Below are 13,680 nucleotides of genomic sequence, written 5' to 3'. Positions count from 1 at the left end.
CACAGAATGACAACCCAATTGCTCAAGCCCCTAAAGTAAGCATACTGTAACGGGAACAGAATATCGGGAATGGATTTTTTATTACTGTAAATATGGCGGGCAGTCTTTTGCCACGGAATGCTAATGCCCCGATAGTTTAAAAAAAATGTGATCTCTGTTTCTGTGCGTGTGTGCGAAAACTATAAATACTCCACTGCTGTTTGAAATGTAAATGCACTAGCTTGAAGAAGATGGTTGCCAACTGGGATGCCTTGCGAAAGGGACGTCTCGTTTCGGCTCTGCTCCATCCAAAGAACGCTTAGCATTTCAAAGCAGATTGGCAACAGGCGGAAACCAAACTCGGCTAATTAACGCTGCCCTGAATCACTCTTTCGAACTCCGGTGGGACGGTTTAAAACATATTTGGGGGTGGATTGCTCTGCATGTGCAAGCGTAGGAGGAGGACCAAACTGAGCCCAATAAGGCAGGCACCTGAAAAGGCAGCAGCGTGCGCAGAAGCGAGGAGAGCTGACCCCCTTCCACCCGTTGTATACGGCACTGGTCAGACCACACATGGAGTGCTGTGTGCAGTTCTGGAGGCCTCACTTCAAGAAGGACATTGATAAAATTGAAAGGGTACAGAGGAGAGCGACGAGGATGATCTGGGGCCAAGGGACCAAGCCCTATGAAGATAGGTTGAGGGACTTCACTCTCTTCTTTGCGGCATGGGCTCAGCTGGAGAGGAAGCTGAGCAATTGCTGGGCATTTGTGCTTCCTCTTGGGAAGCAGCCATCGTGCTCCGGCCTTCAAGTCCTAACCCTAACTTTGGACACATCGTGCAAGTAAACACGTTAGAATAATCATTAATGCTCAGGATGGTCAACGGCAAAAGGAAACAAGGTCCCCGAAGGATCCGCGGGCTCGACACGATCAAAACCAACACAGGGATGACCATGAACCAACTAAAAGAAGCCGTCGTTGACAGAGACGCGTGGCGGAAACTTTCCGATAGAATCGCCAAGGGTTGGACACGACTGAACGGATGACATCACCATCATGTGGAGGATGGGGGATACTATGAAAAAGACTCCATGCTTCCAACGCATTTTTTTTAAACATTTAACCCAATACTATCAAGGTCAATATTGATTATTCTGACAGGCAATGGTTTCCCAAGGTTCAGAAATATTTCACATCACCTTAAACTTCTTTGGTCAAAAAACAGGGCTTTGATATTGCAATCCTAATGCATACTCTGAGCATAAAAGAACCCAGCTAAGCTTTACTAAAGCGATATTCTGTTCAGTAGCCTGGATGTACCGTGTTTATTTAACATTTCCAAGGTTTAAGCGTACTATGTAACAATGCAGATTAGCCCCCCCACACACACATACACATACACACACTAGATAGTGAACCTTTAATTACGTGTCACTGTTGATAGAAAGTCAACACTGATGAGACAGCTTTCACTTATTCGGCTGAAACAAAGTTTAGCTGCCTTGTGTAGACAGTTTCTATCTCATTACACTGAAGATTTTGTTCAACGGTATTTAATAACTCCGGTGTTATCAAGAGACACCTCCCTGCGGTCGAGACGATGCTGGTTATTGGAATAAATTATACCGCGCCTTCCCCCAGAATCAATGGCTACTGACAAGTATGTTTACTGTTCATTAGCACACAATAAAAGGTATCACTACCACTGAAGGATATAGAGGTTACTTGATTACATTTCCTTCCAATTATTGCAGCTGACCTATAGCTCACCTGAGACTGAGGCATTTACACTGAACATTGAGCAGAGTTCTGCAGCAGTCCCTCACTGCGGCAGCTAAACAGGCCAGAATTCAAGCCCTTCAAAACAATAAGATAGAACATACCACACACATATATAGGGAGTTAGTTATGGAAAGCTTTAAAAAACAACTGTGGCTGGATGGATGGATGGATGGATGGATGGATGGATGGATGGATGGATGGATGGATGGATGGGTGGGTGGATGGGTGGGTGGGTGGGTGGATGGATGGATGGAAGGGTGGGTGGGATGGATGGATGGATGAATGGATGGATGGATGGAAGAGTGGGTGGATGGATGGATGGATGGATGGATGGATGGATGGGTGGGTGGGTGGATGGAAGGGTGGATGGGTGGGTGGGTGGATGGATGGATGGATGGATGGGTGGGTGAGTGGATGGGTGGGTGGGTGGGTGGGTTGGGTGGATGGATGGGTGGGTGGGTGGGGTGGGTGGGTAGGTGGGTGGGGTGAGTGGATGTATGGATGAGTAGTCTGCCAGGAGATGATATTTATCTCTGTTAAACAAATATATTTGCCCCCAATAGTGAATTGGAGGAGAAAAAACACAGTGGAAATTGCTGGTCTTTAAACCTACACCAAATCTATCGGAGATAATTGTGGGGTACCAAAATTTCTCCATTCGTTAAAAAAAATGAAATTGCTTTAATCTTGTCCAGCTCCCCCAAATGACGGACATAACCTGTAAGTGAAGAAGTCTCCAGAATGTTCTAGCTGTGTCAGACAGTGAAGCCGCTCAGCCTGATGCAGTGACTGGATTTATTCTGCACGTCTTCCAGTCTGCCTGAAACACTGCTATAAAAGTTTTATTTAATGTTTTGCTTTTTTCCTACCGAAACTTAAAATGGCAACAAAGGGTTTTCTCAGGATGCCTTCCATCCAACCAGACCTGTTTAACTTCAAATATCCAGGGTATGCTGTGTTCTGTATGCCTCATGTTTGATCCCAGGAACCCACAAATAATGCAACTTATTGAAGATCATAGAAGTTAAATACAAGACGATTGTATCTCTCTTAGCTGTGCTTTCTTACAATTGCACTCAGAATGATGCACCCTAGGAAAGCACAGGAAATTTTAATCGTTGTTCTTCTCACGGGAATACAAGGTGCTGAAAGCTGATAGGAAAATGTAGTTTGAACATCATGCGCAATGCACACCGTATGACTGAGATGTCATTCACATGGCAAGTGTTGACCCCTTGTAGATAAGAATCATCCACTTAAGTGGTTGACTGAAACACACTCTGAGAAAGACTGTATAGCTTGTGAATCTCTTTCCATGAAATGGGAGTAACAGTTTGTTGAATGGATAGGGGGAAATATGTTAAAATGGAGTAAAAATAAAACATACATGGAAGTTAATAAATGTTGATATGCAAGGCTATGTGGAGAAGGAAAATACCTCTGCAAGCTGAATTACTTTGGTTTTAAAGACACTGGCTTATTATGTAGGGGTGTTTTCCCTCACATTCACCATCCAGGTCCATCTTTGTTGTTCTGCGTTAATTTTCCTCTCTTCCGCTCTCGGTTTGCTTTCCAGTCGTTTTTTCCCTATGTTTTCTGAGAGTGCTTTTGTGCCGATTTCCCCCTTGTTTGACTTCCAAGCCAAAGGCAATTCAATATGGCAGTATGGCAAACAGGGTTTGCAACCGCTTGACAGTTTCAAGGAAAGGTCTGATCAGTTTCAGTACTGGGTTTTCTTCCCTTTACCGCATTCCTTTCTGTTCCTTTTCATTCAACCAACTAATGCATGTGTAGAACCTGAAGCACAAGGGTTTAAATGGAAGCCGCTGGGCTGGAGGCCACTACATAGCTGAAATAGCGCAATTGTGTAATTTCTTTTTTTAAAAAAAACTTTGGACACCCCCTTCCAACATGTCACAAGTGATGTTCCACCCTGATTTAGAAAAGTGAGGCTTAAAAATTGTAGCTCCAGAATAAAATTAAAAAAAAAAAACCAGAGCAAAAAGAATGATGCGTAAGGCAGGCACGGAATCCGAAGTCAAGATTAAAGGCTTACTGCTCTGAAAAACGGCAGGAAGATGTGCGTGTGTAATGGCCCATTCTCGGTTCAATGTATTACTTTGGGGACTGATGCCTGAAATAAAATGCTGACTCTTTTTGCAACTCTTTCTGTTATTTCTTGAAATAGTATCAGAACAATCCTCCATGGTCTCTCATTCCATATCAACTTTGCCTCGAACCACTTTACTCATTAGAGATGCAACCTGCAACTTTAATATGCAGCTACCTTGCACAGTTTAGATGCAACTGATACCAATGCAGAAATGTATCATATGACTTGTGTGCTGTCTAGTCAGGAGATCCTAGGATAGTTTGGTAGCCAGGCAAGAGAAGTTTGGAGGTGGTTTGACATTGACTGCTTCCGTGTCGTGACCCCTGGAGTTCCTTGGAGAGCTTCATCCAAATGTTGCCAGGGTCGATCCTGCTTGGTTTCTGAGATCAGATGGGATGGGGGTAGCCTGGCCGATCCAGGTCAGGTCTACAAGATACGCACTGAAAGTTAGGATCCCAAAACATTTATTGGTCAGGTTCATTCCCCCCGCTCTCCGAATGTGAAGATGATCACTTTGGGGTGATCCTGGACGACGATCAGTGGTATGCATCCAGGAATTGGAAATATAAACTGATACAACTTGTCGTATAAACACACAACCACCAGTGCCGACAACCATCCCGCCACAGTTAGGGTTGCCAGTTCTAGGCTGGAAATGCCTGGAGATTTCAGGGGGGGAGGCTGAGGAGGGCAGGGTTTGGGGAGGGACATCAACGAGGTCCAAAATGTCCAAGTTCCAAAGTGCCCATTTTCTCCAGGTGAATCAATCTCTGTTGCCTAGAGGTCAGTTGTAATCCCAGGAGAGCTCCAGCTGCCACTTGGAAGTTGGCATCTGTTTTAAAATCTGTTGCAATCTTCCCTAGAGATCCATACTATGAAGAAAGGTTAGGATACAGATGCTACTAGTCTTGGTTTCAACGGAAATGTTATCAAATTCTGACCAACGGTTCCTCTCAACAATGCTGGGTGTTGCAGCAAAGATCTCTAACTAAGGCCTATGTCATCCACAAGTTGTTGTTTTTTTTAATTTCTCTTGCTTACAACAGAATTCTAATGAATGCCTTCATTCAGCATTGGCAGAAACAGCACTCCAGAGGCTGCCTTGAAATTGTTTTCCTTTTTTCCCCTTTTCTTGGAGGAGATTTCCCATTTTACACACCCCCTTCTAATTCAGTAATCAGGACAGATAATTACACCTCCTTGAATTGTTTCTTCTCTCCCTTTTTGCATGGCTTAGGTTCATGTCAATTGGGGACAGTAAAAACTAGTCCACAGGCCATCTAAAGTTCGCCGCTCGCTGATTAAAGCACTAATTGAGTCAGAATGCTCGACAAATCAATCTCCGAGAATTACTTTGGGACCACAACAGCAACACTCAAGAAACGTTTAATGAAAACGTCCGCCATCTCAGCCAAGACACCAGCAGTCATAAATCCGTCCCAGTAAAAAATGCCAAAACCTTGAACAGTTCAGATGCAACTGATTCCAATGGTTTAATGTATGTGGTCAGTCCACAGGGGATAAACCCCTCTCCTCCTGGGCTTGGGCCTGTTGGATGGATCCACACTGGGCCCTAGTGGCAAAGTTGTATGGGCCTTGCATGGACTCAGCCAGCAGTGATACAGACCGTAGACACAAGGACAGTAAAAGTCGTAAAAGATAATGAGGGTTTCTTTAAGCAGTGTAAAGCTACATTAAAGGGAACATAGCTTTTTAAAAAAAAATAAGTCAGTGATCCAATGGGCAAAAGGGGACAATGAGGGACATACTGTCAAAGGCTTTCACGGTCACTGTCAACTGGCACATTTTGGTCCTTTTTTGGCTCACCTGAGCCAAACTGCACAGCCACTGCATTCAAACAGTCCCAACCAGGGTGGCTGAATGATGGTTCGTGATTCAGCCACAAGCTGGCCTGTTTAAATAAACACACACACACAAACACCGATTTCTCAAGCAGTGCCTAACAGCTGATAATGCCAGGCGCTCTGCAGCTCCCTTTAAATCCCTCCCCAGCTGTTGTTTGGCAGGTGCGGCATACCTCCCTTCGCAGGCAGCAGAAATGCAGCAGCCTGGGAAAGGGAAGGGACAGAAGCATGTGCCCAAACAGCCCCAAAACTTTTCAGATTCAGCTGAATCCAAATCGGTGAAGGGGTATTCATGAGCTTTGGAATTGGATGAATAGTTCCTGGTTGAATCCGAAATTGTACAATTCGTTTTTATGTGTGTTCAAGCTTAACAGATTCCCATCTTTATTTATTTATTTGATTTCTATACCGCCCTTCCCTAAGGCTCAGGGGGGTTTATATACAACATGGGGGATACATGGAACGAACTAGTACACAACATAAACAAATACAACAACAACCTACCTTTGAATATGCCAGCCATGGTGACTGGCGAAACATCAGGGCCTATATCTACCAGACCTCGGCCACACGGCTCAGATTTACCCCAACAACCTCATACGTGTCCAAATCTATTTTGGCAGCTGCTAAGACCTTGGTCGTCGGGTATTGGCTTAAAGACTGATAGGAAAATAATGCAGTAAAATTAATACTGGATCACGTGGTAGATGAACTCCAGTAACAGCCTGAATAGTTGGGGGAGGGGGGATACTCCGTGCTTTCAGCCCTGTCGGCCAAAGATGACAGAGGTCCAGGTGCAGACCAGAAAGAATACTAAATTAAATATTCTATGCATCAGCCTAAGGGTGGTAAACGCAGCTAAAACGCAGAAATATTTCACTGTGGCCCAGGTTTCTCCGCATCCCTATCTGGAGTAATGAGGGCTGTCTGTGCAGAAAGGTTTACTGGTGTGTAGTGAATAATCAGTCATAAACTATCCTATAAATCACATAACTTACGCTGCAGGTTAATCCAACAGCATCGGTAAAGCAGTTATTAAAATGTGATTGGCAAGTGTTCGCATCACAAATATTACCAATCCAAATTGTCGTTCGCTCGGGATTAATATTTTGAAAATATTGGCCCATTAAAGATAACTGCTTATGACAAATCTAATATCTATAACAGATTAGTCTTGCGGCTTCCAGCCCGGCTGATGGATTGCGCCGTGAACCAGGTGCAAAGGCGGCAGCGCGAAATTGAAACTCACCAAAACTGCTTACCAGATTATTAACAAGGAATTGAAAGGAACTGCCAGCCGCATAACACACGATGAAACATGATGACCGTGGCATTAATAATATTTAAGAAAAAAAACCTTACTTGCAGAAAATTCAATAAATGGGATCGTCATTAGACTTCATAAAAACCTCTCTTTTATAAAGAGCAGCCCTGAGTACGGGGAGGTTTTTGCCGTTTGGGGTTCACAAGTACTGAAGTGTGCTTTCTGGCAAAAACTTCACAACGTTGCCGCAAGCCCTTCTTGCGGTTACCTTCAGCACAACTGGAAGAGACATACCGTGATTGCTTGACAGTATTCAGTTGGGGAGACCCAATTCAAAAGGGCAACGGCACATGCAAACATAAATCTATACAAAACTCAAAAGCCACAGAAGACAGAGATCATTGATAGATTTGGTTCTTAATGTGGCCCTATTGCAGGATACTTAAATCCAGAGAGTGGAGACATGAACTAGATGGGACAAACCTGAGAAAACTCCCAGAAAAATCTGAGGAATTAACACTCACACACCCATATAGAAGTAGAGCCTGTAGCTTTAAGAAACAAATTCCCTCTGTGGCTGTTGATAGCAACCACACTATTGCTAACTCACAATATCACATGCACAAGTCACAGAAGGGAGCCGGATAAAATCAGAGTCCAGTAGCACCTTTAAGACCAACAAAGATTTATTCAAGGCATGACTTTTTGAGTGCAAGCAGAGTTTCGTTCCTCTTACCTATTGAGAGGAACTTTAAAAATATAGTACCTCTGACTTGGGGATCTCGGGGCATGAGGAAAACCCACTCACTGGCAATTCTCACCTCTCTGTGCAAGTGAAACCTTTAATTGGCTATAAAATGGGAGCCCTTTTCTTCTAAGTTGCCTGAAATACAACCAAGGGGATCGGGTGGCAAGGCTCAGTTCTTTGCATTTTTTTATCCACAAGGCATGTATGCGCTTCTCACTGAAAACAATTGACACCTCTAAATATAAGCATAACCAAAATCTCATTATCCAGCACACAACAAAACGCAACTAATTTTCGCTGTTTAGGATTGCACAGCTATTCTAGGCTCGGGAGAAGAAACAATATTCTCTTTTCTTTTTGAATGTATCCAAATTCGTACATTAGGTAGCTTGGCCCCAACCAAATAATTAAGTATCCGCCACTTCTTCCACTGCAGATAGATAGACTCTGCTTGAAATCTACGTTGATAGATTAAAAAAAAAACAACAATTAGCTCTGATGCTTGGCCAACCGTGCGTGGAACGTTGTTCGATGACAGGATATCAGCCCCTTCTCGGGCGAGAACAAAGGCGTATAATTGTCCAAAGGCCCCTTTTTGTCAAAATAAATTCTGAAGTGAAGAATTCCACACACACCACAGAGTCCAAAAAGGTCTCCCGAAGCCCATAATACTCCTCTGTGCTAGCCTGTGAAGTGCAAATAGCCCTTTCCATCCAGTTGGAAAGTATCTCATCCCTCTCCCCATGTTTAATCAAAAGCCGTCTCTCCTTTTTCTTCTTCTCTTTGCTCATTCTATTGACTACATCTCAGCCCTTTCCAAACCTCATATATTAAAGCAGTATTGACTGAACTATATACTTGATTTTTGTTAAATCTACGTGCTAAAATTCAGACACAGACACTGCGGGTGAGGGAGAATGTTGCCTCCCAATGCAAGAAGAGGCCGTCTTTCTTGAAGCTCAAATTTAAAAATGGATAAACTGAGCAACGTGTCAATAAATAAGCCCACAGATCATCCCATGCCTGAGCATGAGTTCCTGGGGGTCGTGCGCTCAGTGGCTTCATGGAAGACTGCCATGGCTTCTGAAAACCCACCACTCGAAGCCATAGGTACCATCTGTACCTAGAGGGAGGAGGGGGTGTGTAAAAACACAGTGGGAGAGAATAAAACCAACACCATTGTAGCAGGTGCCACAGAAAAAGGAGAAAGCAGCAGGAAAAGAGGAAGAGCCAACCCGAGATGGGTTGGCTCGATCTAGGACGCCACAGGCTTCAGTTGGCAAGGCCTAAGCGAGGCTGTCAAATGAGGAACACCTTTGGAGGACGACAATTCATCAGGTGGCTGTCTCAGAAGCGACTTGACGACACATGCCAGGCGCGCACTGCTAGAAAACAACTTATTAACATTTATAAGTCAACTTCTTCACTTTTTAGACAAGGCGTGGCCATTGCATGTGCGTGATTAATGGGACTGTCTCAGCCCTCTGCCATATGTTCTTTGTAGAGGAAGAATTTCGCTTACGTAAAATGCTCCCCACCCCACCCCCCCAAAGTTCTGCAAAGTGCCTCTTTGTTAAGAAATAGCAGGCAGGCAAAGCACAAGCAAGTGACATGTGGACGGGAGACCGCAGACTCTGCAAACCAAAGGGCATTTCGCTTTCCGACCGTTAATTGCGGGCGAACTAATATGGAAACAATCCTGTCCACGCATTCCGGCACCTCATTTCGAGGCAATTGCAGGGCTCAGAGCTGCAGGAGATTCTCATGCATGAGTTCAAGGGAGCAAATAGAAGCCCCGGGAGAGAGCAGACAACATGGAAGAGCGTGCCCTGGCTAGCTCTGGCTTTCCACACAAGGACTGCTGTGACATCAGGGAACCAGGGTTCCTCAAAGTGTGAAAAATATTTCTTTCAGGGTTCCCCCACCATCAAAAGGATGAAAAAAGGCTGATCTAGAGTGAAGAATGGACATTTATTCCCATTCATTCCCCTCTGTGCTCCGCCTGCTCTCGGCAGCCTTCGCTAAAAAGAAGCACGTGCATCCTGATTGGCTCACTGGAGACTTCCTGCTCATTTGAACACACTTCCTCCCTGCTTGCCTCCTGAACAGAATGACAGAACGAAGGCAGGAGATAGTTAGTTAGCACTCTCTTCTCTCTTCACTCTTCTTTCCACCTTCTTTTCTTAATAAAACTGTTTTATTCTTTGAAGCAGCCTGGCGTTTTGCCCCTCTTTGCCAATTTGAACTCTGCCAACAGCATGCAAGTGGTTCTGGAGTAATTTAGTAAGTAATATTTTAAAGCCATTGTTCTGCCCCCGCTCAGAATTAGGTTCGGGTTGGAAGGAGCCCAAGAACTCACACAAAAGACCGGTGGGGAATTTCAAAAGTAACACCTCCACTACTGTTCCTTTAGACACTCCCACCAAATGCAGAAATTCCAGAGAAACCCAAACACGTCTATTGAGGATCTTAAAAAAAAAAAAAGAATATCCATACCGATGTGGAGGCCCTGGCAATGCATTCGTGTTCGGAATGTTGTGTTCTATATCCTCTTTATTGAGAAATCATAGTTGACAAATGATTTTAATGCAAGTCTAATTAAGCTGTCTCGTAACAGGATCTTTAAATAATTCTAGTTTATATTTACTGCTTGGGTGGGCACGCAGCACTGAGAGAAACTGACAGTCCTTTATTATGGGTTATTTGTAGTTAAGTCATCTAACAACCCAAGGAAACGGTCACCGTGGGACATGAGTATTCAGCTTTAATGAAATTTCTAGCCCAATAATAGAATAATACCATGCATTATCTGGGAATTTTTAACCTTTAACTACGGTGTCGAACTACTCTAGCAACTGCAGTCATTTTATTAAGAGCTTCGCAGTAGTCAAAGTTATTTTTATAACCCTGGCATCCGCATTCACAAATGTCAATTTTCAGCAAAAAAAAAAAAAAAATTAAAACTGCTTCTAGAGCTTGTTGCTGGTAGGAAGAAGACTCCCGTTCAAAGCAAGGCAGGTCAACCCAACAGGGACAGGGCTTGGCTGTGTGATGGGGTTGGGTAGGCTTTTAGCTGGGCATGTTAGGGTCCTTTCCCTGCTGGTGCAAGTTGCAGAGAACTGGATTACTTGCTTTCCCATGATATCAGAGAGAAAAAACTGTCCCTCTTGAAAAATGAGGCTCGAGAATAAGAGGACTCAATGGAATGGAAGTCAGGAAGGACCCGGGGAGGGGGGGAAGAGGAAATGATTTCAGCTTTAGCAGGAATGAATACGTACTGGGTTTTTTGCACCCCACTTCTAATTACCCAAAGCGCTTACAGTTGCCTCTCCCCACAACGGACACTCTTTGAGTTAGATGGAGCAGAGAGAACTCTGAGAGAACTGCAACTGGCTCAAGGTCACCCAGACGGCTGCATGTGGAGGAAGAGTGGGGAACCAAGCCTAGTTCTCCAAATTAGATGATGTTGCCCTTAACCACCACACCATGCTGGGTCTCAAGAAGGCAGGAAGGACCAGGAGGACAAAAGGGAAATGAGCTCAGCTTTTGCAGGAATGAGTGAGTGACGAACCCCTTAACCCCTTGAGTGCTCGAGAGACCTGAGGGCAGGAAAAGACGAAACAGATTGCAGGATTCAACAAGACACACCAGAGGAAGGAGTGAATGCTCTGTTGTGTTTTTAACACAAAGTGGGTGGGAGAAAGAGAGCTTTCAGGCTCTGATGCCACAGATGCCACAGACAGTTGTGATGAGGTTACTGGAGGATCCCAACCGGAATGTCACAACGCCCACTAGTCTGCCACAAATCGAAGCCCTACGAAAGCCACAAAAAAAATTCAGCGCTGGTCTTCAAGACAAACAAATCAGTGCTGTTTGCTCCAGACCATATTTCCCTGGATGGCAGGCGTAATTGATGTATGTCACATTTTTATATAATGATTGCAAGGAAAATTCAATTTCCTATTTTCCTTGTTTGTGTCCTCTAAGAAGCTCTTATCACCACATATCAAGCCCAGAGCAGCGACAGAGATAGGAAACAAATCACTCCAATGAATGTAATAGCAAAAGTGATTAGAGATAGAGAAAGATTAATTGTGTGTGCCAGATATAAATAAAAGGATCGGAGACAGCCCTACGGGATCCCAAAAGTGCAGTGCAAGCAACATATATATTCGGGCTGGATAGAGAGATTGCGTGAAGCTTATAAATTGTATTAGTAAATGTCAAAACTGAAGGAAGGCAACTTTACAAAAATACATCAAAGCAAATGTTGATGCAGAAACGTGAAATAATGCATTGTGGGCCAGGTTTTTGCGGGGAACCCAAACGCAACAGGTCTCTGCGATTTCTTGGCGGGAGTGAGCAAACACATGCCTCAGAAGCTTATCCAGCAGTGCATTATGGGAGCGCGTGCTACCTGCAATGCTCCCAATAGGCCTGGTTGCCATGCGGTGTGAACAGGGGCACTGTGTATATATACCACATTGGATATATGCCACCCCCTCCAGGCGGGACCTAGAAATCAATTGCTTTCCAGGTGACCAAGATCAGTCCCCTGGAGAAAGTGGCTTCTTTGGAGGATGGACTCTTTGGTGTTATACCCTGCTGAGGACCCTTCCCAACCCCAGGCTCCATCCCCAAAATCTCCCACTGTGTGCAATAGGATCCTGGACCAGATGGACCTCTGGTCTGATCCAGCAGGGCACTTCTTATGTAGGCTTCGGCCTCTCTGCCCTGTTGCTAGCCATCCAGAGGGATGGGTTGCGTGCTGTCTGATGGGATGCTGGATGAGATGGACCACTGCTCTGATCCAGTAGGGCTCTTCTAATGTTGTTATGAAGGCCTCAGCCTCCATGCCCTGTTGTGGGGCATCCAAGGGAATTGTTTGGCCATTGTGTGAGACAGAACTAGATGAACCACTGATCTCATCCAGTAGGGCTCTTCTAATGTTCTTATGACCCACGGGTGGTAAATTCCACATCGCTGACACTAAAGAAAGATGCGTTTAGTTGCTACAAAGATCAGCCTAACATTTACGGTGACTCAGACTTATCTTCATTCAATTTCTTCTTCAAATGTGGAATCTAATGAATAAAGTCTCTCTTTAAAAAAGGAAAGGAAAAAAAAGGTCTGTATGTTAATCTGCCTTGGAGCCGAGAATCAGCATGAGAGATTTCAGTAGCAACAGAAATTTTTTAACGCGGCAGGCCGCACACCGGGGCATTTCTGATGATGCTATCCTTGCAGGTCCAACTCACCTCCTAAACACATGTTCAGCTCCTTTAAATTAGGTTTCTAGATGACAAAAGGATATTGAATGATTGTTGAAGCATAAAACACATATGCACTCCCCTGACAAGAGCCCTAGACAGAACAATCACAGCGGAATGCCTTTCCCTAGAATTCTTCTTGACAGCAAGAAATTTTGCTATCAAGGAAATGAGAAAAATGAAATGCCATTACTTCTAAGAGATATTTAAAACATGGCAGAACTCATAAAGTGCTCCAGTGGGTGGGGGGGGGGATGTTGGATTCCCGTCACATTTGTTGAGAACTCCAACAGTATATGAAGTTCAGTCATCACTGAGAAATCCATTCCCCCCCCCCACTTCTTCTCGACTTCTGTTCCCTGTGCTTTACCTTTAGATGAAAAAAGGAGCCTTAATGAAGCATTAATTTCATTTTAGCCCAACTGATCTGTTGAGCCTTTGCGTGGAATAAAAGCAATTTGACAAGTTTATGGATCCACAATGAGTTTCACCTTGGCAGAGCACGGTCTATTATCTGGGGAGTCGGCCGTCTTCTTCTCCTTTCCCCCCTTTCCACCTGAGCTGCTGGAACTCCCCATCAAAAATTCATGCAACAATATGTTCAAGACATCGCCATCAATATCCTCCACATCTGCTGAGTCTGCCTCACTATCAAAAGC

At 44.4% G+C, this 13,680-nt stretch overlaps 1 protein-coding gene across 6 annotated transcripts in view; it reads right to left on the bottom strand.

The window, feature by feature from the left end:
- The window catches only part of SDK1 (sidekick cell adhesion molecule 1), a 429,219-nt gene that overhangs the window by 227,406 nt on the left and 188,133 nt on the right, over window positions 1–13,680 (bottom strand). The window lies entirely within an intron of this gene.

Source organism: Paroedura picta, chromosome 17 (genome assembly GCF_049243985.1).
Source record: "Paroedura picta isolate Pp20150507F chromosome 17, Ppicta_v3.0, whole genome shotgun sequence".
In the NCBI taxonomy this organism is placed as follows: Eukaryota; Metazoa; Chordata; class Lepidosauria; order Squamata; family Gekkonidae; genus Paroedura; species Paroedura picta.
The sequence above is the reverse complement of the archived record's forward strand: the minus strand, read 5'-3'. Positions and strand labels throughout refer to the sequence as shown.